Source organism: Gymnodraco acuticeps, unplaced genomic scaffold (assembly GCF_902827175.1).
Source record: "Gymnodraco acuticeps unplaced genomic scaffold, fGymAcu1.1, whole genome shotgun sequence".
Classification (NCBI taxonomy): Eukaryota; Metazoa; Chordata; class Actinopteri; order Perciformes; family Bathydraconidae; genus Gymnodraco; species Gymnodraco acuticeps.
This window is the reverse complement of record NW_022991149.1, coordinates 1-27,585: the sequence shown is the minus strand read 5'-3', so window position 1 is coordinate 27,585 and position 27,585 is coordinate 1. Positions and strand designations below refer to the sequence as shown.

Genomic DNA, 27,585 nt, shown 5'->3' with positions numbered 1-27,585 from the left:
GATAGCTTGAAAAGTAGACTGCAGATTTCACGAGAGCTAGTTGTTGGAATACTTGCTTTTCTTTCACAAAAGGAAATGGTCTACTATTGGACCAGAGGGTGTTTTGAATGATGTCAAATTTGCAGGAAGGATTAGATCAATGACTGAGGCTAGATATTTCAACCACGAAGGGACTCGAACCCTCAATCTTCTGATCCGAAGTCAGACGCCTTGTCCATTAGGCCACATGGTCACAAAAATGCACCTTTCACAATTCACAAGTGCCATTGTTCATATCCTAATTGAAACTAGTGTTTGCAAGTTCAGAAAGTGACCATTGTAGAAATGCTTAGTATAATCGTTTTTTTTGCAAGTTCAGTTTCGGACAGAGAGTAAATGAGTGGACAACGTTTGGATAGTTATTCAGGTTAGACCATTTCAGAGTTTGTCGTGGACCAGGAGTGATAGATTGACTGGAGACTTCACATGTGAAAGTAATCGGAATAAATTCTCACTTTTTGAAATAAACAGTGCAGCTGCATTGACATAATAAGCTACATTAACTGGCCAGTATGGGGATTGAACCCATGACCTTGGCGTTATTAGCACCACGCTCTAACCATCTGAGCTAACCGGCCTACCTTAGTAGAACTTTTGAAGCGAGAAAAGTTAAAAAAAAGGTACTGTTCAAAACGGTAAAATATCGGAGCAATTGTTGATCGTCAATCAGATCTGATCAAATCCCAGTTTGGAGTTGGTGGAGAAGAGATAGCTTGAAAAGTAGACTGCAGATTTCACGAGAGCTAGTTGTTGGAATACTTGCTTTTCTTTCACAAAAGGAAATGGTCTACTATTGGACCAGAGGGTGTTTTGAATGATGTCAAATTTGCAGGAAGGATTAGATCAATGACTGAGGCTAGATATTTCAACCACGAAGGGACTCGAACCCTCAATCTTCTGATCCGAAGTCAGACGCCTTGTCCATTAGGCCACATGGTCACAAAAATTGCACCTTTCACAATTCACAAGTGCCATTGTTCATCTGCTAATTTAAACTAGTGTTTGCAAGTTCAGAAAGTGACAATTGTAGAAATGCTTAGTATAATCGTTTTTTTTGCAAGTTCAGTTTGGGACAGAGAGTAAATGAGTGGACAACGTTTGGATAGTTATTCAGGTTAGACCATTTCCGAGTTTGTCGTGGACCAGGAGTGATAGATTGACTGGAGACTTCACATGTGAAAGTAATCGGAATAAATTCTCACTTTTTGAAATAAACAGTGCAGCTGCATTGACTTAATAAGCTACATTAACTGGCCAGTATGGGGATTGAACCCATGACCTTGGCGTTATTAGCACCACGCTCTAACCATCTGAGCTAACCGGCCTACCTTAGTAGAACTTTTGAAGCGAGAAAAGTTAAAAAAAGGTACTGTTCAAAACGGTAAAATATCGGAGCAATTGTTGATCGTCAATCAGATCTGATCAAATCCCAGTTTGGAGTTGGTGGAGAAGAGATAGCTTGAAAAGTAGACATGCAGATTTCACGAGAGCTAGTTGTTGGAATACTTGCTTTTCTTTCACAAAAGGAAATGGTCTACTATTGGACCAGAGGGTGTTTTGAATGATGTCAAATTGGCAGGAAGGATTAGTTCAATGACTGAGGCTAGATATTTCAACCACGAAGGGACTCGAACCCTCAATCTTCTGATCCGAAGTCAGACGCCTTGTCCATTAGGCCACATGGTCACAAAAATGCACCTTTCACAATTCATAAGTGCCATTGTTCATCTGCTAATTGAAACTAGTGTTTGCAAGTTCAGAAAGTGACCATTGTAGAAATGCTTAGTATAATCGTTTTTTTTGCAAGTTCAGTTTGGGACAGAGAGTAAATGAGTGGACAACGTTTGGATAGTTATTCAGGTTAGACCATTTCAGAGTTTGTCGTGGACCAGGAGTGATAGATTGACTGGAGACTTCACATGTGAAAGTAATCGGAAGAAATTCTCACTTTTTGAAATAAACAGTGCAGCTGCATTGACTTAATAAGCTACATTAACTGGCCAGTATGGGGATTGAACCCATGACCATGGCGTTATTAGCACCACGCTCTAACCATCTGAGCTAACCGGCCTACCTTAGTAGAACTTTTGAAGCGAGAAAAGTTAAAAAAAGGTACTGTTCAAAACGGTAAAATATCGGAGCAATTGTTGATCGTCAATCAGATCTGATCAAATCCCAGTTTGGAGTTGGTGGAGAAGAGATAGCTTGAAAAGTAGACTGCAGATTTCACGAGAGCTAGTTGTTGGAATACTTGCTTTTCTTTCACAAAAGGAAATGGTCTACTATTGGACCAGAGGGTGTTTTGAATGATGTCAAATTGGCAGGAAGGATTAGTTCAATGACTGAGGCTAGATATTTCAACCACGAAGGGACTCGAACCCTCAATCTTCTGATCCGAAGTCAGACGCCTTGTCCATTAGGCCACATGGTCACAAAAATTGCACCTTTCACAATTCACAAGTGCCATTGTTCATCTGCTAATTGAAACTAGTGTTTGCAAGTTCAGAAAGTGACAATTGTAGAAATGCTTAGTATAATCGTTTTTTTTGCAAGTTCAGTTTCAGACAGAGAGTAAATGAGTGGACAACGTTTGGATAGTTATTTAGGTTAGACCATTTCAGAGTTTGTCGTGGACCAGGAGTGATAGATTGACTGGAGACTTCACATGTGAAAGTAATCGGAATAAATTCTCACTTTTTGAAATAAACAGTGCAGCTGCATTGACTTAATAAGCTACATTAACTGGCCAGTATGGGGATTGAACCCATGACCTTGGCGTTATTAGCACCACGCTCTAACCATCTGAGCTAACCGGCCTACCTTAGTAGAACTTTTGAAGCGAGAAAAGTAAAAAAAAAGGTACTGTTCAAAACGGTAAAATATCGGAGCAATTGTTGATCGTCAATCAGATCTGATCAAATCCCAGTTTGGAGTTGGTGGAGAAGAGATAGCTTGAAAAGTAGACTGCAGATTTCACGAGAGCTAGTTGTTGGAATACTTGCTTTTCTTTCACAAAAGGAAATGGTCTACTATTGGACCAGAGGGTGTTTTGAATGATGTCAAATTGGCAGGAAGGATTAGATTCAATGACTGAGGCTAGATATTTCAACCACGAAGGGACTCGAACCCTCAATCTTCTGATCCGAAGTCAGACGCCTTGTCCATTAGGCCACATGGTCACAAAAATGCACCTTTCACAATTCACAAGTGCCATTGTTCATCTCCTAATTTAAACTAGTGTTTGCAAGTTCAGAAAGTGACAATTGTAGAAATGCTTAGTATAATCGTTTTTTTTGCAAGTTCAGTTTGGGACAGAGAGTAAATGAGTGGACAACGTTTGGATAGTTATTCAGGTTAGACCATTTCAGAGTTTGTCGTGGACCAGGAGTGATAGATTGACTGGAGACTTCACATGTGAAAGTAATCGGAATAAATTCTCACTTTTTGAAATAAACAGTGCAGCTGCATTGACTTAATAAGCTACATTAACTGGCCAGTATGGGTATTGAACCCATGACCTTGGAGTTATTAGCACCACGCTCTAACCATCTGAGCTAACCGGCCTACCTTAGTAGAACTTTTGAAGCGAGAAAAGTTAAAAAAAGGTACTGTTCAAAACGGTAAAATATCGGAGCAATTGTTGATCGTCAATCAGATCTGATCAAATCCCAGTTTGGAGTTGGTGGAGAAGAGATAGCTTGAAAAGTAGACTGCAGATTTCACGAGAGCTAGTTGTTGGAATACTTGCTTTTCTTTCACAAAAGGAAATGGTCTACTATTGGACCAGAGGGTGTTTTGAATGATGTCAAATTGGCAGGAAGGATTAGTTCAATGACTGAGGCTAGATATTTCAACCACGAAGGGACTCGAACCCTCAATCTTCTGATCCGAAGTCAGACGCCTTGTCCATTAGGCCACATGGTCACAAAAATGCACCTTTCACAATTCACAAGTGCCATTGTTCATCTCCTAATTTAAACTAGTGTTTGCAAGTTCAGAAAGTGACAATTGTAGAAATGCTTAGTATAATCGTTTTTTTTGCAAGTTCAGTTTCGGACAGAGAGTAAATGAGTGGACAACGTTTGGATAGTTATTCAGGTTAGACCATTTCAGAGTTTGTCGTGGACCAGGAGTGATAGATTGACTGGAGACTTCACATGTGAAAGTAATCGGAATAAATTCTCACTTTTTGAAATAAACAGTGCAGCTGCATTGACTTAATAAGCTACATTAACTGGCCAGTATGGGGATTGAACCCATGACCTTGGCGTTATTAGCACCACGCTCTAACCATCTGAGCTAACCGGCCTACCTTAGTAGAACTTTTGAAGCGAGAAAAGTTAAAAAAAGGTACTGTTCAAAACGGTAAAATATCGGAGCAATTGTTGATCGTCAATCAGATCTGATCAAATCCCAGTTTGGAGTTGGTGGAGAAGAGATAGCTTGAAAAGTAGACAGCAGATTTCACGAGAGCTAGTTGTTGGAATACTTGCTTTTCTTTCACAAAAGGAAATGGTCTACTATTGGACCAGAGGGTGTTTTGAATGATGTCAAATTTGCAGGAAGGATTAGATCAATGACTGAGGCTAGATATTTCAACCACGAAGGGACTCGAACCCTCAATCTTCTGATCCGAAGTCAGACGCCTTGTCCATTAGGCCACATGGTCACAAAAATGCACCTTTCACAATTCACAAGTGCCATTGTTCATCTCCTAATTTAAACTAGTGTTTGCAAGTTCAGAAAGTGACAATTGTAGAAATGCTTAGTATAATCGTTTTTTTTGCAAGTTCAGTTTCGGACAGAGAGTAAATGAGTGGACAACGTTTGGATAGTTATTCAGGTTAGACCATTTCAGAGTTTGTCGTGGACCAGGAGTGATAGATTGACTGGAGACTTCACATGTGAAAGTAATCGGAATAAATTCTTATTTTTTGAAATAAACAGTGCAGCTGCATTGACTTAATAAGCTACATTAACTGGCCAGTATGGGGATTGAACCCATGACCTTGGCGTTATTAGCACCACGCTCTAACCATCTGAGCTAACCGGCCTACCTTAGTAGAACTTTTGAAGCGAGAAAAGTAAAAAAAAGGTACTGTTCAAAACGGTAAAATATCGGAGCAATTGTTGATCGTCAATCAGATCTGATCAAATCCCAGTTTGGAGTTGGTGGAGAAGAGATAGCTTGAAAAGTAGACAGCAGATTTCACGAGAGCTAGTTGTTGGAATACTTGCTTTTCTTTCACAAAAGCAAATAGTCTACTATTGGACCAGAGGGTGTTTTGAATGATGTCAAATTGGCAGGAAGGATTAGATTCAATGACTGAGGCTAGATATTTCAACCACGAAGGGACTCGAACCCTCAATCTTCTGATCCGAAGTCAGACGCCTTGTCCATTAGGCCACATGGTCACAAAAATGCACCTTTCACAATTCACAAGTGCCATTGTTCATCTGCCTAATTTAAACTAGTGTATGCAAGTTCAGAAAGTGACAATTGTAGAAATGCTTAGTATAATCGTTTTTTTTGCAAGTTCAGTTTGGGACAGAGAGTAAATGAGTGGACAACGTTTGGATAGTTATTCAGGTTAGACCATTTCCGAGTTTGTCGTGGACCAGGAGTGATAGATTGACTGGAGACTTCACATGTGAAAGTAATCGGAATAAATTCTCACTTTTTGAAATAAACAGTGCAGCTGCATTGACTTAATAAGCTACATTAACTGGCCAGTATGGGGATTGAACCCATGACCTTGGCGTTATTAGCACCACGCTCTAACCATCTGAGCTAACCGGCCTACCTTAGTAGAACTTTTGAAGCGAGAAAAGTTAAAAAAAGGTACTGTTCAAAACGGTAAAATATCGGAGCAATTGTTGATCGTCAATCAGATCTGATCAAATCCCAGTTTGGAGTTGGTGGAGAAGAGATAGCTTGAAAAGTAGACTGCAGATTTCACGAGAGCTAGTTGTTGGAATACTTGCTTTTCTTTCAAAAAAGGAAATGGTCTACTATTGGACCAGAGGGTGTTTTGAATGATGTAAAATTGGCAGGAAGGATTAGTTCAATGACTGAGGCTAGATATTTCAACCACGAAGGGACTCGAACCCTCAATCTTCTGATCCGAAGTCAGACGCCTTGTCCATTAGGCCACATGGTCACAAAAATTGCACCTTTCACAATTCACAAGTGCCATTGTTCATCTGCTAATTGAAACTAGTGTTTGCAAGTTCAGAAAGTGACCATTGTAGAAATGCTTAGTATAATCGTTTTTTTTGCAAGTTCAGTTTCGGACAGAGAGTAAATGAGTGGACAACGTTTGGATAGTTATTCAGGTTAGACCATTTCAGAGTTTGTCGTGGACCAGGAGTGATAGATTGACTGGAGACTTCACATGTGAAAGTAATCGGAATAAATTCTTATTTTTTTTTAATAAACAGTGCAGCTGCATTGACTTAATAAGCTACATTAACTGGCCAGTATGGGGATTGAACCCATGACCTTGGCGTTATTAGCACCACGCTCTAACCATCTGAGCTAACCGGCCTACCTTAGTAGAACTTTTGAAGCGAGAAAAGTAAAAAAAGGTACTGTTCAAAACGGTAAAATATCGGAGCAATTGTTGATCGTCAATCAGATCTGATCAAATCCCAGTTTGGAGTTGGTGGAGAAGAGATAGCTTGAAAAGTAGACTGCAGATTTCACGAGAGCTAGTTGTTGGAATACTTGCTTTTCTTTCAAAAAAGGAAATGGTCTACTATTGGACCAGAGGGTGTTTTGAATGATGTCAAATTGGCAGGAAGGATTAGTTCAATGACTGAGGCTAGATATTTCAACCACGAAGGGACTCGAACCCTCAATCTTCTGATCCGAAGTCAGACGCCTTGTCCATTAGGCCACATGGTCACAAAAAATGCACCTTTCACAATTCACAAGTGCCATTGTTCATCTCCTAATTTAAACTAGTGTTTGCAAGTTCAGAAAGTGACAATTGTAGAAATGCTTAGTATAATCGTTTTTTTTGCAAGTTCAGTTTGGGACAGAGAGTAAATGAGTGGACAACGTTTGGATAGTTATTCAGGTTAGACCATTTCCGAGTTTGTCGTGGACCAGGAGTGATAGATTGACTGGAGACTTCACATGTGAAAGTAATCGGAATAAATTCTCACTTTTTGAAATAAACAGTGCAGCTGCATTGACTTAATAAGCTACATTAACTGGCCAGTATGGGGATTGAACCCATGACCTTGGCGTTATTAGCACCACGCTCTAACCATCTGAGCTAACCGGCCTACCTTAGTAGAACTTTTGAAGCGAGAAAAGTTAAAAAAAGGTACTGTTCAAAACGGTAAAATATCGGAGCAATTGTTGATCGTCAATCAGATCTGATCAATCCCAGTTTGGAGTTGGTGGAGAAGAGATAGCTTGAAAAGTAGACTGCAGATTTCACGAGAGCTAGTTGTTGGAATACTTGCTTTTCTTTCACAAAAGGAAATGGTCTACTATTGGACCAGAGGGTGTTTTGAATGATGTCAAATTGGCAGGAAGGATTAGTTCAATGACTGAGGCTAGATATTTCAACCACGAAGGGACTCGAACCCTCAATCTTCTGATCCGAAGTCAGACGCCTTGTCCATTAGGCCACATGGTCACAAAAATTGCACCTTTCACAATTCACAAGTGCCATTGTTCATCTGCTAATTGAAACTAGTGTTTGCAAGTTCAGAAAGTGACCATTGTAGAAATGCTTAGTATAATCGTTTTTTTTGCAAGTTCAGTTTGGGACAGAGAGTAAATGAGTGGACAACGTTTGGATAGTTATTCAGGTTAGACCATTTCAGAGTTTGTCGTGGACCAGGAGTGATAGATTGACTGGAGACTTCACATGTGAAAGTAATCGGAATAAATTCTCACTTTTTGAAATAAACAGTGCAGCTGCATTGACTTAATAAGCTACATTAACTGGCCAGTATGGGGATTGAACCCATGACCTTGGCGTTATTAGCACCACGCTCTAACCATCTGAGCTAACCGGCCTACCTTAGTAGAACTTTTGAAGCGAGAAAAGTTAAAAAAAGGTACTGTTCAAAACGGTAAAATATCGGAGCAATTGTTGATCGTCAATCAGATCTGATCAAATCCCAGTTTGGAGTTGGTGGAGAAGAGATAGCTTGAAAAGTAGACTGCAGATTTCACGAGAGCTAGTTGTTGGAATACTTGCTTTTCTTTCACAAAAGGAAATGGTCTACTATTGGACCAGAGGGTGTTTTGAATGATGTAAAATTGGCAGGAAGGATTAGTTCAATGACTGAGGCTAGATATTTCAACCACGAAGGGACTCGAACCCTCAATCTTCTGATCCGAAGTCAGACGCCTTGTCCATTAGGCCACATGGTCACAAAAATGCACCTTTCACAATTCACAAGTGCCATTGTTCATCTGCTAATTTAAACTAGTGTTTGCAAGTTCAGAAAGTGACAATTGTAGAAATGCTTAGTATAATCGTTTTTTTTTGCAAGTTCAGTTTGGGACAGAGAGTAAATGAGTGGACAACGTTTGGATAGTTATTCAGGTTAGACCATTTCAGAGTTTGTCGTGGACCAGGAGTGATAGATTGACTGGAGACTTCACATGTGAAAGTAATCGGAATAAATTCTCACTTTTTGAAATAAACAGTGCAGCTGCATTGACTTAATAAGCTACATTAACTGGCCAGTATGGGGATTGAACCCATGACCTTGGCGTTATTAGCACCACGCTCTAACCATCTGAGCTAACCGGCCTACCTTAGTAGAACTTTTGAAGCGAGAAAAGTAAAAAAAAGGTACTGTTCAAAACGGTAAAATATCGGAGCAATTGTTGATCGTCAATCAGATCTGATCAAATCCCAGTTTGGAGTTGGTGGAGAAGAGATAGCTTGAAAAGTAGACTGCAGATTTCACGAGAGCTAGTTGTTGGAATACTTGCTTTTCTTTCACAAAAGGAAATGGTCTACTATTGGACCAGAGGGTGTTTTGAATGATGTCAAATTTGCAGGAAGGATTAGATCAATGACTGAGGCTAGATATTTCAACCACGAAGGGACTCGAACCCTCAATCTTCTGATCCGAAGTCAGACGCCTTGTCCATTAGGCCACATGGTCACAAAAATGCACCTTTCACAATTCACAAGTGCCATTGTTCATCTCCTAATTGAAACTAGTGTTTGCAAGTTCAGAAAGTGACCATTGTAGAAATGCTTAGTATAATCGTTTTTTTTGCAAGTTCAGTTTCGGACAGAGAGTAAATGAGTGGACAACGTTTGGATAGTTATTCAGGTTAGACCATTTCCGAGTTTGTCGTGGACCAGGAGTGATAGATTGACTGGAGACTTCACATGTGAAAGTAATCGGAATAAATTCTCACTTTTTGAAATAAACAGTGCAGCTGCATTGACTTAATAAGCTACATTAACTGGCCAGTATGGGGATTGAACCCATGACCTTGGCGTTATTAGCACCACGCTCTAACCATCTGAGCTAACCGGCCTACCTTAGCCTGTTAAGCCCGAAGGTCCCCGCCGGCGGGGACCCTGGGTCTTTTTTTCACGACACTGTGTCTCAGGGGATCTTAATATTTAAGAACCTATTAATGTGTTATACCAGATTAACAGAAATAATCTCAGCTAACTGCCGATACAAACCATGTTTACCAAAACAAAACACAAGTCTCACAAGAAGCATCTAAATTACCCCTGAGCGAAAAATGCTAACGGACATTGGCACAGAACTCAAGATAAAAGTACCCTTATTACTTATCATAGCTGCACATACAATATATCCGATTAAAGCTGAGACTCCATAGATTATGTAGGTATATAGTATCATCACTGAGTGATCCGGACTCGCGACAGGGGAAGCAAATACAGTCATCACAACACGTACCTTTACGAAGCTTCTAGGAAGATCGTCTCACAAGTAGCTGTCAATCTGATCAAAGTACGTGTTCAATGGCATTAAAATGAGAAAAAACGCGGCTGAATCTGTTAATCCATAGGTTCTTAACGTCCATGTATAAAAAACTGATTGAATTTATAATCCATAATTCCATTTTTATGTAAAGATCGGAGAGTAAATGCTAGCTGCTAATGGTAGCCACCACAGCTAGCTGCTGCTTCCGGTCTCGGCGATGCAGCAGTCTCACACATACACATGACCAAATAAGGACTATGTGGGAGTTCCCCTCGATTCCATTGGCTCTGACTGTCAGAAAGAGATGTCACATGTCAAAACCGAGCAAGGGGGGCCAGAGATATGGAAAATCCACCCAAATGGCCCCAGAAGAGGTTTTTTTGTGCTAAATCTGTCTAAAAAGGTCAAATATCACTTGTTTTGCATCAATCTTGATACAGGGTACTTATTATATGTTGTACTTTGGATTCTGTAGTGGAAATTTCCTAATATCCTGATATGTTAAAACCAAATGCTTCTCATTTGGTTTAGATGTGCTGTTTGCTCTATCTGTCCTACTTCAAGGCCACAGAGCTGTTTTGGCTACTAGGTTGAGACTCACACAAAGTCACACGAGAACTTCTACAGCTCAAGGCCAGGTGTCTAATAACAATGTGACCGTGTGAAGACAGATTTCTTACCTTCTCATCATTTCTACTATATAAACTTCGCTATAATATTGAACTGCGCACACTCGCGCAGACTATCCTATACTCTGTGAGACCTGTGTCTATATTTTATTGTATCTGATGTTTATTCGAATAAACATCACCGGAAAGACAACTCTGTCTGTTTCACCATTTATTTGTTTTCTGACTTGTACTCTACAGTATTGGGGTTTTTAGATTTCCATAACAATTGGCGCTGCGAGCAGGGTCTCTGCAAGTTCGATTGGGAACACCTACGAACGCTGGTTGGTCGCTACAGAATCCTCGGATTCCCTCTACCCCGCGACAAAAACAGTACGGGACGAGAGGACCAGCGGCGGGGGTGGAACTGATTGACTTCACGAGACCAAACGGACTTAGAAAGGCTTTCCAATACTGGGTGAGATGTACAATGTCTAAATTGTTTAAAGTTAAAACGTAATTAAAACTCCATGACGTTTATGAAAGGGGCTGCTCGAAGAGGGTTTTATCCCGTCCTAGATCGTGGGTTTACGATTAGTTTTTGCGTGGTTTGTACTGGAGAACAAACATCACAGAGGGTTTTATCCCGTCCTAGATCGTGGGTTTACGATTAGTTTTTGCGTGGTTTGTACTGGAGAACAAACATCACAGAGGGTTTTATCCCGTCCTAGATCGTGGGTTTACGATTAGTTTTTGCGTGGTTTGTACTGGAGAACAAACATCACAGAGGGTTTTATCCCGTCCTAGATCGTGGGTTTACGATTAGTTTTTGCGTGGTTTGTACTGGAGAACAAACATCACAGAGGGTTTTATCCCGTCCTAGATCGTGGGTTTACGATTAGTTTTTGCGTGGTTTGTACTGGAGAACAAACATCACAGAGGGTTTTATCCCGTCCTAGATCGTGGGTTTACGATTAGTTTTTGCGTGGTTTGTACTGGGGAACAAATATCACAGATTTTGTCATGGGAACAAGGCAAAGTAGGGGGCTTGTACACCCTCCTGAGGGCCCGATTGTAGACGTCATGAGAGTAAAATATGGTGAGGACAGTCTGTCTAAATTAAATATATGGACGGAAATGTTCGGATTTCCAAAGGGAGGTTTTTGAGTAAATTAAAAATCAAGAAACTAAAGAATACATTTATTCTTCAAGAAAGAAGTAGAGATACAAATAAAGTTAAAGTAAAAGACTTATATAGAAAACTGGACACTCACAGAAAGTGTTTATAATAAATACTGGGAGGATTAAGCAGAATGCCGTGAAAGAAGGCAGTTGGCCTTGGGCATTAAAGAAAATATTAAGGTTGAAGATGAATGTGAAGAAAAGAAGGAAAATAAATTATTTCCAAAACCATGTAAACCCCAGACATCTCTGTGTTCTTCCATTGCAGGCCTGGATGACCTCTCCTCGACTGGGTATCCTTTCCCTCCCCCGGGGTACAACCCTGGCAATCCAGCTGGCCCACCTCCACCTCCACCGCCACTACAAGCCCCAGCCATGCAGTCAACTCCAAGCTCGCTACCCACATCAGCCCAAGTAGATGGGAACAACAGCGGGATAAACAAACCCAAGCCCAAGCAAGTGTTTGGGCAACACACCTCAGTAATGCCTTTCTCAACGGACTCACAGACACAGCGCAAGCTACGCAGAATGCTGGCCGGTCACAATACCGAGGGAGAGGCAGAAGAGGTTTTCCGAGGCAGAAGACGAGAAGCAAGACCTTCATTTGAGAAAGATGTTTCAAGTGTGGCAGTGTTGAACATTGGATTATGGGACTGCTCACAGAACACTGGCGAGTGGAGGCAGAGAGGGGGACAGCAAGGACGTCATTCACAATCAGACTGACCTACACCAGATGGGGAGGAGGGGACCCGATCGAGCGAGATGGAAATTCAGCCAGCATCATCGAACCAGGGAAGTGAATACATACACACACATCATGCTTTTGAAAATTGGAAAATGTAGAAGACATGCCTGTGGTTAAAGAGGGTACATATTTGAAATATGACAGTGAAACAGCATTTGAGAAATGTCCCACACTAACTTTAGCTATCATGGGTGTTGATGTTCTATAGTCAAAAGGGCAGATTTGCCTGATTGCAAATTTAGTGGTAGATGTATGCACTCATTAACTAATGCACTCAATAGGAGCGGCTGGGGTGACTGTAAAGGAGAAGTTTTTGTATCACTTCAGAGTGGAGATAACGGTGATGATAGTCACCCATTTCCCACATCAGTAAAAAAACAGTTTCTTTTATCCTCCGTCTGCCTAATACATTTACTGGGCAGAGATCTGAAACTCCGGTTCGGCTTAGGCCTCATTTATTCCACAAATGAGGGGTTTAAAGTCCGGCAGCCATCTCCTACGATGGTTCAAAAACTTTTGATGATAAAGACTGTGTGAATGTGTATTAAATGGCTGCTGACATATCCTGATTCTCAGGCGTTGTTGCGTTTGACTGATCAACGTGTTTTTCCACCTGCTGTGTTCATGGAGGCTTCTCATTTGCATTGTACTGTTAATGTTGTTAATCTGTGTAAATGTGGTTCCCGGGAATGATGAGAGTTTTCTGTTAGAATGTGTGAATGAGGAGCTCATGCTTAAAACTATGCTTGGCTGCGTAGCGCTGGTTCCTGTTGCACTCACACCCACACAACACAAACTGTGTCAAATCCCAGGGGCGGTCCACACATTTCACTAGCCAGGGGGGCCCACTGATAGATAGAGGGATTTGGATCCAATCGTTAAAGATTTGGAGTCAGTCACTGATTGGACATCTACACACACAGAATATGTTATGTACTATATGTCAGGTGACATGTATAAGATGAAAATGTGCACAAACGTAGCCGGTCTACGCACATTGCTGTTGGTTGAGGATGATGGGGTAATTCTCATATCTCTGAGCTTCCTGCCGCGCTTTCAGATGGGCCATACTCACTCTGGGCAGCTCACAGATATGACGTATGTTTAATGTCCACGTTCCGTTCAAATCAACCCCCGTACCCATTGAAACGTGAAGCTGTTGATGGCATTCAGCCAGTGTTTACCTCTCTGTTTAAACAAGGGGTCATTATTCCGTGTAACGATTCCGGTACGCACTCCAGTGTTTCCTGTCAAAAAGATCAGAGACAAAACCTCCTGACGAGTGGAGATTTGTCCAGGATTTACAGCTGTAAATGCTATGCAGCTATGCACGCTCGTCCCAAGTCCTTATCTGATTCTTTCCTAAGTTCCAGCCTCTGCAGCATTTTTTTACTGTAATAAGATCTCTCAAATGCATTTTTCAGTGTTCCTGTACACAAAGACAGTCAATTTTGTTCACATTTGAATATAAGGGTAAACCTTACAGATTCACACGTGTGTGTCAAGGCTACTGTGTACAACCAGGCATTGTGTACAAGGTTGGTCTCTCTCCAAGTTTCTAAAGGCATCGCTCTCATACAAGGCCAGTTTGATGACCTCATGATTTGCGCACCCACAGCAGTGTTCATAACACACGGCTGTTGTTATGCTTGTTGTGATGTTACATTACTCCGTTCTCTGCTTGTAATTATGCCGTTACAAGTTTCAAAGTTGTATTTATCATCTGAATTTGCCGAAACAAGTTTGGTATTCTGAAGCCAATACTTTGTTTATTCTAAAACAGATGAAAACAAACGGTCTTTTATACAAAATGGAAATATTATACAAGTAAAACTACATGTTACTTTAATCCCATGTAATTGTAGAATGAACACAGTCTTCCTTTGTATAAGTCAGGTGTTTTGAGTAGTCAAAATTACCTCCAAATCATTGTACACATTGGTAAATATTATTTTCCACTTGTTACCATTGTGAGGCTATATTTTTCCAACTCAGCGTGATTTGTTGCTACAATTAATACTAATACACTGCCAGAGGTGGAATAAGTATCAGATCTTTTAGTGAAATTATAAGTACTCAGATATTGTACTTGAGTAAAAGTAGAAGCACCAGAGTGTAGGAATACTCTGTTACAGTAAAAGTCCTGCATTCAAAATGTTCCTCAAGTAAAAGTAGAAAAGTATTCTCATCTAAATATAGTGAAAGTAGCGACAGTAAAAGTATTCATCGTGCAGATTGGTCCATTTCAGAATAATATATATGATATGTTTTATAATGATTGATCATGAAAGTGTTCTCAAAGCTGGTGAAGGTGCAGCTAGTCTGAATGACTTTGTATACTGCAGGGTAGCTGGTGGATTTACTCCAGGTGGAACTAAAGTCTGATTCAACACTTGATTATATTTCACATCATTCATCCACATCTGTGAAGTAACTAAAGGTATTAAATACATGTAGTGAAGGAAAAGTACACCAGGTACCTCTGACTTATGTTTACTGCCAACCTAAAAGTACTTAAAAAAATAGTAATCAATGATGTTTTGAGAAGTTATTTGGCTGATTGTTTTTATATCAGCTCAGCCAGGTTATATGGGAGGCCCAGTCTACGTACACTCTAAAAACAAATGCTTGACTTAACAAAGAGAATCAAGGCAATAGGTTGCATCGATGGTTATTGAGTTAAGACAACTTCTAATGACATTTTGTTAAAGCAACAAAGTTATTTGAGTTAGGGGAGAAGGCGTTTCCTCTACAATCAGGTGTTTTCAATTACCACTTACTTAATCATTGGTAGCATAAACACAAGTTTTTAAGTTGATTACTCCAAACGTTCCAACTTGTTTTACCGTATGATTTAAATGTAATCTTAAGTTGTGTATACTTAATTACCACATGTTGAACATGGACAGATGTTTTTAAGTGGACAGCCATTTGTAAATTAAGTTGCTCCAAATAATATTGTATTCAATAGGGTTTTCCTTTTAGCTTATTCATGTTTTTGCCTTTAAAGAAAGAAATTAATTGATTCCACAACAAAAATATTAGGCAATTCACTTTTTATTTTTGAACTGCAGTTGTTTATTTCAACACATGTTTCAATCAGGAGAGTTTGAATTTCAAGTTGTATTTGAATGGCAAAAGACGACGCTCACCTTAAAATGTCCTTTGTATATTTCTATTTGTCTTAACTGTGGGAACTTGTCCAGGCATCTTAAGTGGGAGTAGACTTGAAATCCTTAACTCAAGGTGTAGAACAATGAAGTTATCAAGCCAATTGCATTACAATACCTCAACTTGAATTTAGGGTGAAGTCAATTAACGCAGAAATCAGAGTTCAAATGACACAATTAAGTTGCAACTTAAACTGTTTATCTAAAATCAATTAATTCACATTGTTATCTTGCAACCAGTGCATTTAATTAAGTGGAGGTGAAAGGTCGCTTGAATTGGGTTTTGAGATGTACAGATCACTCATTTTGATATTAATATCAAACTTAGTTTTCTTTTCTTCAATCTTTCATCCTCATGTAGAAGGCTATCACGAAACACACATTTGGTTGTTTATAGCATAAAGAACATCTGAGTTAATGTGAGGTAGGGAAATACTCATTTGAGTATGTGCATATAAATATGTAATTTACAACAGCTGTAAGATGCTTGAAAAGTGCTTGAATTTGATTTTGGAAAAGGTGTAAGAACTCTCTTATTGACCTTTGCCTGAAGGTGACGAACACGACTGTGTGCACACCTAGACCGGACTTAAAAGACGTTCCTCTGACCAAGGCTGACCTCATTTTGTATGTTGATGGGTCTGCCTCTCGCGACCAAGGGGGCACTAATCGGGTGGGGTGTTTTTCTGTTGTTTCAGATTCTGCTGTACTCCGTTCCGGACCAATCCCATGTCTCAGCACAAGCAGCAGAGCTCATCGCACTAACTGAAGCCTGCACGTTTGCAGAAGGCAAAACCGTGACTATTTACACTGACTCACGCTATGCTTTTGGGGTAGTGCACGATTTTGTGGCTATTTGGAAGTGTAGATAATTTCTGCAAGCAGTACAGACCCAGTTCCCCTAAGAAATTGGGTCTGCTAATTTACCTGCTGACTCAGCCGCAAAGGAAGAGTCTGATTCCTCTCACACCTCACGCACCTTACACTCATTTTGATGAGAATACTTTTCTACTTTCACTGACAACATGTCGTCACTTCAGCAGCTAGCTACACCAGTTGAGAAGGCTCGGTGGAAGGCTGTTGGGGCTGTTTTTGACACATGGGTTGGACAATGTGTCAAAAGGGGGGATGTTAGAGGCTATACATCAGGAGTGGTTCACAAGGGGGGTGAAGGGGGGTAAGTTGCATTATGCAAAATTCATTTGAGCACCTAATGCTGGATTTAATTGAGTTTAGCCCATCAGAGAACATCTTAAATTAGAACAACGGTTCACATTTTGCTAAAGAGAGAACGGCACAATCAAAAACAAACTAGCAAAATGCTGTGCAGACACAGGTCTGTCATGGACACAAGCTCTGTCCATTGTGCTGATGTACATGAGGATGTGGGAACGAACATGGAGCCAACTCAGCCATTTGAAATCCTTTTTGGGGCTCCTCCACAGATTGGACTCAAGGCTCCAGGATGTCCTCTTCCCTCCACAACTTTGTGTGAGGATGCTATGTTGCTATGTTGTATGTTAACCTGTCATCCACTTTAGCGACTGCCACTGGTCCACTTAACCATCTCCAACCCGGCGACTTCGTGCTGGTCAAGGATTTCCGGAGATAGAGCTGGAAATCCAATCGTTGGCCCCTACCTGCGTCTGGTCAACCAGACAGCGGTCAAGGTCGCCGAGAGAGAGCTACGTGGGTCCACGCCAGCCACTGCAAGGTCGTAGTCACAGGAAAGGAGAAACGGTAGAAGCAGAAGACAACAAGTGACGTGTCCTAGTCACCAACAAAAGTAGATGACAACAAGTGACGTGTCCTAGTCACCAACAAAAGTAGATGACAACAAGTGATGTGTCCTAATCACCAACAGAAGTAGATGACAACAAGTGATGTGTCCTAATCACCAACTTGCACCACACTTGCACTACATACACCAAAACACACTACACACAAGGTATCACGAGCGAGTGCCAGCTGAGCGGTTCCATATGCTCTCTGGTTCCTCGTTTGTGTTACTGGTGTGCGGAGTCTGACTGTCCGTGTCACAACATCGACCGAGGGAATACACACACACACCCCATGGAGCATTCCCACCTCGTGATGACGGCTCGCCTGGGAAAACGACAACGCAACCGTGAGCAATACTACTGGAGAGCCTGGACAATCACAAAATGGTTCCTCTGCATACTTGCCATGATAGTTGTGTTAGGACTAGTTATATATGTTATGTATCCATGGTCAGCACACAGCAGGTCAGCAAAAATCGAGGTATCTAAGAGGTACATGGGGAAAGCAGGGCGAACCACATGGGAAGAGGGGCTGATCAAGACAGGGATTGGTAACATTACTCTAAGGGATGGGGAAGATAGCACAGTGCAGTTAGACCCGTGCGACTACATGCATTGCTCCGACCCTAAGAAACTGGGGTGGGCGGACGCCTACATATGCTATGTCGAAGGCAGTTTTGGTCAAACCGCCAATCACTGCTCAGGGGGCTGGGCTTTTGTTTTATGGACCACCGCATACACCGATTGGGGTTATACCCTATGGGACGACAAAACAAACATAAAAGGGAGATTGTCTATCTCCAAAGTCAATTCATCGAGCCCCGTTGTCCTGTTGCAACTACAGGCTGCCCAGATATCAGACGGGGGTTATTATGTTGTATGTATGTATGTATCCGGCACCGACCCGTGTGGCACATTTTACATAGACATCGCGCCCAAAACTCAGACCCCAAAAAAAAGGATAAACCGCCTTTGACACAAACATTGACATCCATAGGTACATCTACACTTCTAAAACGTAACCTATACATAGGCAATAACGACCATAACAACATTGATGTGGTTCAGACCAGTAATGGAAACACCGGTAACGTTTGGTGGCACACTCTGAGATCATTCTTGCAGGCCGCAGGACAAAATGGTTCATGTTATGCATGCACCCTTTTTCCCCAGGACTCATCAATGTCAGTGCCAGTTCGTCCGCGTTCTCTGACCCAGGTTGAACACCTCTGTGCGTTTATGGCTCTGACAAGGCCCATCGAGGGGGAAGACCGCGTAACCGAGTGGCGTTATGCCAGGCAGCTTCCTCCACCATGCAGTAATAAGTCTAACTCCCTTTTGCGTGCATATACGGTTGATACCACATACGCAAAGTACCAACCGGTCAGCCATGTGCACCCCAGCCATTTGAGAGGGATGAAACACAGCATTTGTATCCAGAGAGTATACCATAAAACGTCTCTTACACCACCTTATTTTTCCCTAGGTACTACTACTGGTTGTACTCGTATCCTACAGAATACGTGCAGTTACGGTGTTTACAATAGCTCGTATTGCATATTCAGTGTCCCTGAAAGAATCCTTTCTATCGTAGCATTCCCTGATGTTAACCATACTTCCCTCCAACTGGCCTGGCCCAGTGATGCTGGGTTTAGCGCGCCACAAGATTACGTTTGGTTGTGCGGCGACAAGCTCTATCAGATGCTGGCTCCCCTCTGGATAGGTACATGCACTCTAGTGGATTTGAATCCAGCAGTCACGGTCCTCACGTCCTTAATGTACACGACACATCATTACCCAGAGTTCCAACACCCGGACCACCACAAGGTAAAAAGAGAGCTGACGTCCACTGGAGCTAAATTCTTTGGTGGCTTGTTTCCATGGTGGGGTACAGTAAACAATGCCCATAAGATAGATACCTTACACGTTCGACTAGAGAACCTCACTTCCGAGACGACGCAAGGCTTCCAGGCATTGCCCCCATTCATAATAGCCTCTAGGAATATGCTCATGCAGCACCAATTTGCTCTTGACCTTTTGTTCGCCTCAAAGGGTGGCCTGTGTCATGTGATCGGTGACTCCTGTTGCACTTACATTCCCGACGCCACCAAGAACATCACTGACACCGTGCTGCATCTTAACAACTTGTTAGCCGACATGAAAGTGGATGACATATCCAACGCAGGCGGCTGGGACTGGTGGGCCTGGCTTACATCGGGGGGGTGGCAAGCATGGCTGGCTAGGATAGTTACAACCCTGATAATCATTTTCAGCCTATGTATCAGTTGTACCTGTTTGATTATCCCAATACTGAAGAAAGGCTTTTCCAGCCTGGTATCTTTAGCTTTCGTTCAGTATACTGCTATCCCATTACAAGACAATCCTTTGCGCCACAGTGAGATAGACCAGCTAGAATCAGAAGAGTCTGATTCCGACACTACAATATAATCAATATAATCATGTGTATCAAGTGTACTCTCCTCTTATGCTTACATTATATTGGAGTCTGTCCTCCACAAAAACAGCCAGTTTTCTATGATATATTTGTGATGTGTTTACTTAAACCAGTGATGGAGTGTATTCATTGATGTGTTATATCAGTCTATCCTGTCATTTGTTTTTATTGATCAAGTATGATCAAAAGGGGGGAATGTAGTGGAAATTTCCTAATATCCTGATATGTTAAAACCAAATGCTTCTCATTTGGTTTAGATGTGCTGTTTGCTCTATCTGTCCTACTTCAAGGCCACAGAGCTGTTTTGGCTACTAGGTTGAGACTCACACAAAGTCACACGAGAACTTCTACAGCTCAAGGCCAGGTGTCTAATAACAATGTGACCGTGTGAAGACAGATTTCTTACCTTCTCATCATTTCTACTATATAAGCTTCGCTATAATATTGAACTGCGCACACTCGCGCAGACTATCCTATACTCTGTGAGACCTGTGTCTATATTTTATTGTATCTGATGTTTATTCGAATAAACATCACCGGAAAGACAACTCTGTCTGTTTCACCATTTATTTGTTTTCTGACTTGTACTCTACAGTATTGGGGTTTTTAGATTTCCATAACAATTCCTAAAGCTTTTAGTCTACTAACCCATCATCCAAGGTTAGTTTTCACTATAAGTACAAAATATGTTTTGGACGGACACTATAATTTACAGTTTTTTACCATGTTCAATCTGAATTTTCTTTAAAATAAAAAACATCTATATTGAATCTGACTTTTCTACATCCAACTCACAGGTTTATCATTACTTTGAGAAAAAAGATTATTAATTTAACCCTTTTAGAAGGGAAGATATGGTCATTTGTTCTGGGAATGTCATTTTCGAGCCTGAAACCTGAAAAACGGGCTCGGGGTTTAACAGGTTAGTAGAATTTTTGAAGCGAGAAAAGTTTAAAAAAGGTACTGTTCAAACCGGTAAAATATCGGAGCAATTGTTGATAGTCAATCAGATCTGATTAAATCCCAGTTTGGAGTTGGTGGAGAAGAGATAGCTTGAAAAGTAGACTGCAGATTTCATGAGAGCTAGTTGTTGGAATACTTGCTTTTCTTTCACAAAAGCAAATGGTCTACTATTGGACCAGAGGGTGTTTTGAATGATGTCAAATTTGCAGGAAGGATTAGATAGATGACTGAGGCTAGATATTTCAACCACGAAGGGACTCGAACCCTCAATCTTCTGATCCGAAGTCAGACACCTTGTCCATTAGGCCACATGGTCACAAAAAATGCACCTTTCACAATTCACAAGTGCCATTGTTCATATCCTAATTGAAACTAGTGTTTGCAAGTTCAGAAAGTGACCATTGTAGAAATGCTTACTATAATCGTTTTTTTTGCAAGTTCTATTTGGGACAGAGAGTAAGTGAGTGGACAACGTTTGGATAGTTATTCAGGTTAGACCATTTCCGAGTTTGTCGTGGACCAGGAAGTGATAGATTGACTGGAGACTTCACATGTGAAAGTAATCGGAATAAATTCTCACTTTTTGAAATAAACAGTGCAGCTGCATTGACTTAATAAGATACATTTACTGGCCAGTATGGGGATTGAACCCATGACCTTGGCGTTATTAGCACCACGCTCTAACCATCTGAGCTAACCGGCCTACCTTAGTAGAACCTTTGAAGCGAGAAAAGTTAAAAAAAGGTACTGTTCAAAACGGTAAAATATCGGAGCAATTGTTGATCGTCAATCAGATCCAGTTTGGAGTTGGTGGAGAAGAGATAGCTTAAAAAGTAGACTGCAGATTTCACGAGAGCTAGTTGTTGGAATACTTGCTTTTCTTTCAAAAAAGGAAATGGTCTACTATTGGACCAGAGGGTGTTTTGAATTATGTAAAAATGGCAGGAAGGATGAGTTCAATGACTGAGGCTAGATATTTCAACCACGAAGGGACTCGAACCCTCAATCTTCTGATCCGAAGTCAGACGCCTTGTCCATTAGGCCACATTTTCACAAAAAATACACCTTTCACAATGCACAAGTGCCATTGTTCATCTGCTAATTTAAACTAGTGTTTGCAAGTTCAGAAAGGGACAATTGTAGAAATGCTTAGTATAATCGTTTTTTTTTGCAAGTTCAGTTTCAGACAGAGAGTAAATGAGTGGACAACGTTTGGATAGTTACTCAGGTTAGACAATTTCAGAGTTTGTCGTGGACCAGGAGTGATAGATTGACTGGAGACTTCACATGTGAAAGTAATCGGAATAAATTCTCACTTTTTGAAATAAACAGTGCAGCTGCATTGACTTAATAAGCTACATTAACTGGCAAGTATGGGGATTGAACCCATGACCTTGGCGTTATTAGCGCCACGCTCTAACCATCTTAGCTAACCGGCCTACTTTAGTAGATCTTTTGAAGCGAGAAAAGTAAGGTAAAATATCGGAGCAATTGTTGATAGTCAATCAGATCTGATCAAATCCCAGTTTGGAGTTGGTGGAGAAGAGATAGCTTGAAAAGTAGACTGCAGATTTCACGAGAGCTAGTTGTTGGAATACTTGCTTTTCTTTCACAAAAGGAAATGGTCTACTATTGGACCAGAGGGTGTTTTGAATGATGTCAAATTTGCAGGAAGGATTAGATCAATGACTGAGGCTAGATATTTCAACCACGAAGGGACTAGAACACTCAATCTTCTGATCCAAAGTCAGACGCCTTGTCCATTAGGCCACATGGTCACGAAAATGCACCTTTCACAATTCACAAGTGCCATTGTTCATATCCTAATTGAAACTAGTGTTTGCAAGTTCAGAAAGAGACCATTGTAGAAATGCTTAGTATAATCGTTTTTTTTGCAAGTTCAGTTTGGGACAGAGAGTAAATGAGTGGACAACGTTTGGATAGTTATTCAGGTTAGACCATTTCCGAGTTTGTCGTGGACCAGGAGTGATAGATTGACTGGAGACTTCACATGTGAAAGTAATCGGAATAAATTCTCACTTTTTGAAATAAACAGTGCAGCTGCATTGACTTAATAAGCTACATTAACTGGTCAGTATGGGGATTGAACCCATGACCTTGGCTTTATTAGCACCACGCTCTAACCATCTGAGCTAACCGGCCTACCTTAGCCTGTTAAGCCCGAAGGTCCCCGCCGGCGGGGACCCTGGGTCTTTTTTTCACGACACTGTGTCTCAGGGGATCTTAATATTTAAGAACCTATTAATGTGTTATACCAGATTAACAGAAATAATCTCAGCTAACTGCCGATACAAACCATGTTTACCAAAACAAAACACAAGTCTCACAAGAAGCATCTAAATTACCCCTGAGCGAAAAATGCTAACGGACATTGGCACAGAACTCAAGATAAAAGTACCCTTAGTACTTATCATAGCTGCACATACAATATATCCGATTAAAGCTGAGACTCCATAGATTATGTAGGTATATAGTATCATCACTGAGTGATCCGGACTCGTGACAGGGGAAGCAAATACAGTCATCACAACACGTACCTTTACGAAGCTTCTAGGAAGATCGTCTCACAAGTAGCTGTCAATCTGATCAAAGTACGTGTTCAATGGCATTAAAATGAGAAAAAAACGCGGCTGAATCTGTTAATCCATAGGTTCTTAACGTCCATGTATAAAAAACTGATTGAATTTATAATCCATAATTCCATTTTTATGTAAAGATCGGAGAGTAAATGCTAGCTGCTAATGGTAGCCACCACAGCTAGCTGCTGCTTCCGGTCTCGGCGATGCAGCAGTCTCACACATACACATGACCAAATAAGGACTATGTGGGAGTTCCCCTCGATTCCATTGGCTCTGACTGTCAGAAAGAGATGTCACATGTCAAAATCGAGCAAGGGGGGCCAGAGATATGGAAAATCCACCCAAATGGCCCCAGAAGAGGTTTTTTTGTGCTAAATCTGTCTAAAAAGGTCAAATATCACTTGTTTTGCATCAATCTTGATACAGGGTACTTATTATATGTTGTACTTTGGATTCCTAAAGCTTTTAGTCTACTAACCCATCATCCAAGGTTAGTTTTCACTATAAGTACAAAATATGTTTTGGACGGACACTATAATTTACAGTTTTTTACCATGTTCAATCTGAATTTTCTTTAAAATAAAAAACATCTATATTGAATCTGACTTTCTACATCCAACTCACAGGTTTATCATTACTTTGAGAAAAAAGATTATTAATTTAACCCTTTTAGAAGGGAAGATATGGTCATTTGTTCTGGGAATGTCATTTTCGAGCCTGAAACCTGAAAAACAGGCTCGGGGTTTAACAGGTTAGTAGAATTTTTGAAGCGAGAAAAGTTTAAAAAAGGTACTGTTCAAACCGGTAAAATAACGGAGCAATTGTTGATAGTCAATCAGATCTGATTAAATCCCAGTTTGGAGTTGGTGGAGAAGAGATAGCTTGAAAAGTAGACTGCAGATTTCATGAGAGCTAGTTGTTGGAATACTTGCTTTTCTTTCACAAAAGCAAATGGTCTACTATTGGACCAGAGGGTGTTTTGAATGATGTCAAATTTGCAGGAAGGATTAGATCAATGACTGAGGCTAGATATTTCAACCACGAAGGGGCTCGAACCCTCAACCTTCTGATCCGAAGTCAGACGCCTTGTCCATTAGGCCACATGGTCACAAAAAATACACCTTTCACAATGCACAAGTGCCATTGTTCTGCTAATTTAAACTAGTGTTTGCAAGTTCAGAAAGTGACAATTGTAGAAATGCTTAGTATAATCCTTTTCTTTGCAAGTTCAGTTTCAGACAGAGTGTAAATGAGTGGACAACGTTTGGATAGTTATTCAGGTTAGACCATTTCAGAGTTTGTCGTGGACCAGGAGTGATAGATTGACTGGAGACTTCACATGTGAAAGTAATCGGAATAAATTCTCACTTTTTGAAATAAACAGTGCAGCTGCATTGACTTAATAAGCTACATTAACTGGCCAGTATGGGGATTGAACCCATGACCTTGGCGTTATTAGCACCACGCTCTAACCATCTGAGCTAACCGGCCTACCTTAGCCTGTTAAGCCCGAAGGTCCCCGCCGGCGGGGACCCTGGGTCTTTTTTTCACGACACTGTGTCTCAGGGGATCTTAATATTTAAGAACCTATTAATGTGTTATACCAGATTAACAGAAATAATCTCAGCTAACTGCCGATACAAACCATGTTTACCAAAACAAAACACAAGTCTCACAAGAAGCATCTAAATTACCCCTGAGCGAAAAATGCTAACGGACATTGGCACAGAACTCAAGATAAAAGTACCCTTAGTACTTATCATAGCTGCACATACAATATATCCGATTAAAGCTGAGACTCCATAGATTATGTAGGTATATAGTATCATCACTGAGTGATCCGGACTCGTGACAGGGGAAGCAAATACAGTCATCACAACACGTACCTTTACGAAGCTTCTAGGAAGATCGTCTCACAAGTAGCTGTCAATCTGATCAAAGTACGTGTTCAATGGCATTAAAATGAGAAAAAACGCGGCTGAATCTGTTAATCCATAGGTTCTTAACGTCCATGTATAAAAAACTGATTGAATTTATAATCCATAATTCCATTTTTATGTAAAGATCGGAGAGTAAATGCTAGCTGCTAATGGTAGCCACCACAGCTAGCTGCTGCTTCCGGTCTCGGCGATGCAGCAGTCTCACACATACACATGACCAAATAAGGACTATGTGGGAGTTCCCCTCGATTCCATTGGCTCTGACTGTCAGAAAGAGATGTCACATGTCAAAATCGAGCAAGGGGGGCCAGAGATATGGAAAATCCACCCAAATGGCCCCAGAAGAGGTTTTTTTTGTGCTAAATCTGTCTAAAAAGGTCAAATATCACTTGTTTTGCATCAATCTTGATACAGGGTACTTATTATATGTTGTACTTTGGATTCCTAAAGCTTTTAGTCTACTAACCCATCATCCAAGGTTAGTTTTCACTATAAGTACAAAATATGTTTTGGACGGACACTATAATTTACAGTTTTTTACCATGTTCAATCTGAATTTTCTTTAAAATAAAAAACATCTATATTGAATCTGACTTTTCTACATCCAACTCACAGGTTTATCATTACTTTGAGAAAAAAGATTATTAATTTAACCCTTTTAGAAGGGAAGATATGGTCATTTGTTCTGGGAATGTCATTTTCGAGCCTGAAACCTGAAAAACAGGCTCGGGGTTTAACAGGTTAGTAGAATTTTTTGAAGCGAGAAAAGTTTAAAAAAGGTACTGTTCAAACCGGTAAAATAACGGAGCAATTGTTGATAGTCAATCAGATCTGATTAAATCCCAGTTTGGAGTTGGTGGAGAAGAGATAGCTTGAAAGTAGACAGCAGAATTCACGAGAGCTAGTTGTTGGAATACTTGCTTTTCATTCACAAAAGCAAATAGTCTACTATTGGACCAGAGGGTGTTTTGTATGATGTCAAATTTGCAGGAAGGATTAGATCAATGACTGAGGCTAGATATTTTAACCACGAAGGGACTCGAACCCTCAATCTTCTGATCCGAAGTCAGACGCCTTGTCCATTAGGCCACATGGTCACAAAAATACACCTTTCAGAATTCACAAGTGCCATTGTTCATATCCTAAATGAAACTAGTGTTTGCAAGTTCAGAAAGTGACAATTGTGGAAATGCTTAGTATAATCGTTTTTTTTGCAAGTTCAGTTTGGGACAGAGAGTAAATGAGTGGACAACGTTTGGATAGTTATTCAGGTTAGACCATTTCAGAGTTTGTCGTGGACCAGGAGTGATAGATTGACTGGAGACTTCACATGTGAAAGTAATCGGAATAAATTCTCACTTTTTGAAATAAACAGTGCAGCTGCATTGATTTAATAAGCTACATTAACTGGCCAGTATGGGTATTGAACCCATGACCTTGGCGTTATTAGCACCACGCTCTAACCATCTGAGCTAACCGGCCTACCTTAGTAGAACTTTTGAAGCGAGAAAAGTTAAAAAAAAGGTACTGTTCAAAACGGTAACATATCGGAGCAATTGTTGATCGTCAATCAGATCTGATCAAATCCCAGTTTGGAGTTGGTGGAGAAGAGATAGCTTGAAAAGTAGACAGCAGATTTCACGAGAGCTAGTTGTTGGAATACTTGATTTTCTTTCACAAAAGGAAATGGTCTACTATTGGACCAGAGGGTGTTTTGAATGATGTCAAATTTGCAGGAAAGATTAGATCAATGACTGAGGCTAGATATTTCAACCACGAAGGGACTCGAACCCTCAATCTTCTGATCCGAAGTCAGACGCCTTGTCCATTAGGCCACATGGTCACAAAAATTGCACCTTTCACAATTCACAAGTGCCATTGTTCATCTGCTAATTGAACTAGTGTTTGCAAGTTCAGAACAGTGCCATTGCTAGAAAATTGCTTAGTATAATCGTTTTTTTTGCAAGTTCAGTTGGGACAGAGAGTAAATGAGTGGACAACGTTTTGGATAGTTATTCAGGTTAGACCATATCCGAGGTTGTCGTGGACCAGGAGTGATAGATTGACTGGAGACTTCACATGTGAAAGTAATCGGAATAAATTCTCACTTTTTGAAATAAACAGTGCAGCTGCATGACTAATAAGCTACAT

At 40.7% G+C, this 27,585-nt stretch overlaps 35 non-coding genes across 35 annotated transcripts; all 35 read right to left on the bottom strand.

The window, feature by feature from the left end:
* Positions 1 to 159: 159 nt before the first annotated feature.
* trnar-ucg lies at positions 160 to 232 on the bottom strand. Its single transcript has one exon. It is a non-coding gene; the product is annotated as a tRNA-Arg (tRNA).
* Positions 233 to 543: 311 nt separating this feature from the next.
* trnai-aau lies at positions 544 to 617 on the bottom strand. The gene has a single exon. It is a non-coding gene; the product is annotated as a tRNA-Ile (tRNA).
* A 288-nt stretch (positions 618 to 905) lies between these two features.
* trnar-ucg lies at positions 906 to 978 on the bottom strand. The gene has a single exon. It is a non-coding gene; the product is annotated as a tRNA-Arg (tRNA).
* Positions 979 to 1,290: 312 nt separating this feature from the next.
* Positions 1,291 to 1,364, bottom strand: trnai-aau. The gene has a single exon. It is a non-coding gene; the product is annotated as a tRNA-Ile (tRNA).
* Positions 1,365 to 1,652: 288 nt separating this feature from the next.
* On the bottom strand, positions 1,653 to 1,725 carry trnar-ucg. The gene has a single exon. It is a non-coding gene; the product is annotated as a tRNA-Arg (tRNA).
* Positions 1,726 to 2,036: 311 nt separating this feature from the next.
* On the bottom strand, positions 2,037 to 2,110 carry trnai-aau. The gene has a single exon. It is a non-coding gene; the product is annotated as a tRNA-Ile (tRNA).
* A 287-nt stretch (positions 2,111 to 2,397) lies between these two features.
* On the bottom strand, positions 2,398 to 2,470 carry trnar-ucg. Its single transcript has one exon. It is a non-coding gene; the product is annotated as a tRNA-Arg (tRNA).
* Positions 2,471 to 2,782: 312 nt separating this feature from the next.
* trnai-aau lies at positions 2,783 to 2,856 on the bottom strand. The gene has a single exon. It is a non-coding gene; the product is annotated as a tRNA-Ile (tRNA).
* Positions 2,857 to 3,145: 289 nt separating this feature from the next.
* Positions 3,146 to 3,218, bottom strand: trnar-ucg. Its single transcript has one exon. It is a non-coding gene; the product is annotated as a tRNA-Arg (tRNA).
* A 311-nt stretch (positions 3,219 to 3,529) lies between these two features.
* On the bottom strand, positions 3,530 to 3,603 carry trnai-aau. Its single transcript has one exon. It is a non-coding gene; the product is annotated as a tRNA-Ile (tRNA).
* Positions 3,604 to 3,890: 287 nt separating this feature from the next.
* trnar-ucg lies at positions 3,891 to 3,963 on the bottom strand. Its single transcript has one exon. It is a non-coding gene; the product is annotated as a tRNA-Arg (tRNA).
* Positions 3,964 to 4,274: 311 nt separating this feature from the next.
* On the bottom strand, positions 4,275 to 4,348 carry trnai-aau. Its single transcript has one exon. It is a non-coding gene; the product is annotated as a tRNA-Ile (tRNA).
* Positions 4,349 to 4,635: 287 nt separating this feature from the next.
* trnar-ucg lies at positions 4,636 to 4,708 on the bottom strand. Its single transcript has one exon. It is a non-coding gene; the product is annotated as a tRNA-Arg (tRNA).
* A 311-nt stretch (positions 4,709 to 5,019) lies between these two features.
* trnai-aau lies at positions 5,020 to 5,093 on the bottom strand. The gene has a single exon. It is a non-coding gene; the product is annotated as a tRNA-Ile (tRNA).
* A 288-nt stretch (positions 5,094 to 5,381) lies between these two features.
* Positions 5,382 to 5,454, bottom strand: trnar-ucg. The gene has a single exon. It is a non-coding gene; the product is annotated as a tRNA-Arg (tRNA).
* A 312-nt stretch (positions 5,455 to 5,766) lies between these two features.
* trnai-aau lies at positions 5,767 to 5,840 on the bottom strand. Its single transcript has one exon. It is a non-coding gene; the product is annotated as a tRNA-Ile (tRNA).
* A 287-nt stretch (positions 5,841 to 6,127) lies between these two features.
* Positions 6,128 to 6,200, bottom strand: trnar-ucg. The gene has a single exon. It is a non-coding gene; the product is annotated as a tRNA-Arg (tRNA).
* Positions 6,201 to 6,513: 313 nt separating this feature from the next.
* On the bottom strand, positions 6,514 to 6,587 carry trnai-aau. The gene has a single exon. It is a non-coding gene; the product is annotated as a tRNA-Ile (tRNA).
* Positions 6,588 to 6,873: 286 nt separating this feature from the next.
* On the bottom strand, positions 6,874 to 6,946 carry trnar-ucg. Its single transcript has one exon. It is a non-coding gene; the product is annotated as a tRNA-Arg (tRNA).
* Positions 6,947 to 7,258: 312 nt separating this feature from the next.
* Positions 7,259 to 7,332, bottom strand: trnai-aau. Its single transcript has one exon. It is a non-coding gene; the product is annotated as a tRNA-Ile (tRNA).
* Positions 7,333 to 7,618: 286 nt separating this feature from the next.
* Positions 7,619 to 7,691, bottom strand: trnar-ucg. Its single transcript has one exon. It is a non-coding gene; the product is annotated as a tRNA-Arg (tRNA).
* A 312-nt stretch (positions 7,692 to 8,003) lies between these two features.
* Positions 8,004 to 8,077, bottom strand: trnai-aau. The gene has a single exon. It is a non-coding gene; the product is annotated as a tRNA-Ile (tRNA).
* Positions 8,078 to 8,364: 287 nt separating this feature from the next.
* Positions 8,365 to 8,437, bottom strand: trnar-ucg. Its single transcript has one exon. It is a non-coding gene; the product is annotated as a tRNA-Arg (tRNA).
* A 312-nt stretch (positions 8,438 to 8,749) lies between these two features.
* trnai-aau lies at positions 8,750 to 8,823 on the bottom strand. Its single transcript has one exon. It is a non-coding gene; the product is annotated as a tRNA-Ile (tRNA).
* Positions 8,824 to 9,110: 287 nt separating this feature from the next.
* On the bottom strand, positions 9,111 to 9,183 carry trnar-ucg. The gene has a single exon. It is a non-coding gene; the product is annotated as a tRNA-Arg (tRNA).
* Positions 9,184 to 9,494: 311 nt separating this feature from the next.
* Positions 9,495 to 9,568, bottom strand: trnai-aau. Its single transcript has one exon. It is a non-coding gene; the product is annotated as a tRNA-Ile (tRNA).
* Positions 9,569 to 21,137: 11,569 nt separating this feature from the next.
* Positions 21,138 to 21,210, bottom strand: trnar-ucg. Its single transcript has one exon. It is a non-coding gene; the product is annotated as a tRNA-Arg (tRNA).
* A 313-nt stretch (positions 21,211 to 21,523) lies between these two features.
* On the bottom strand, positions 21,524 to 21,597 carry trnai-aau. The gene has a single exon. It is a non-coding gene; the product is annotated as a tRNA-Ile (tRNA).
* A 662-nt stretch (positions 21,598 to 22,259) lies between these two features.
* Positions 22,260 to 22,333, bottom strand: trnai-aau. Its single transcript has one exon. It is a non-coding gene; the product is annotated as a tRNA-Ile (tRNA).
* A 650-nt stretch (positions 22,334 to 22,983) lies between these two features.
* Positions 22,984 to 23,057, bottom strand: trnai-aau. Its single transcript has one exon. It is a non-coding gene; the product is annotated as a tRNA-Ile (tRNA).
* Positions 23,058 to 24,529: 1,472 nt separating this feature from the next.
* trnar-ucg lies at positions 24,530 to 24,602 on the bottom strand. Its single transcript has one exon. It is a non-coding gene; the product is annotated as a tRNA-Arg (tRNA).
* A 309-nt stretch (positions 24,603 to 24,911) lies between these two features.
* Positions 24,912 to 24,985, bottom strand: trnai-aau. Its single transcript has one exon. It is a non-coding gene; the product is annotated as a tRNA-Ile (tRNA).
* A 1,473-nt stretch (positions 24,986 to 26,458) lies between these two features.
* trnar-ucg lies at positions 26,459 to 26,531 on the bottom strand. The gene has a single exon. It is a non-coding gene; the product is annotated as a tRNA-Arg (tRNA).
* Positions 26,532 to 26,842: 311 nt separating this feature from the next.
* On the bottom strand, positions 26,843 to 26,916 carry trnai-aau. The gene has a single exon. It is a non-coding gene; the product is annotated as a tRNA-Ile (tRNA).
* A 288-nt stretch (positions 26,917 to 27,204) lies between these two features.
* Positions 27,205 to 27,277, bottom strand: trnar-ucg. The gene has a single exon. It is a non-coding gene; the product is annotated as a tRNA-Arg (tRNA).
* Positions 27,278 to 27,585: the final 308 nt, after the last annotated feature.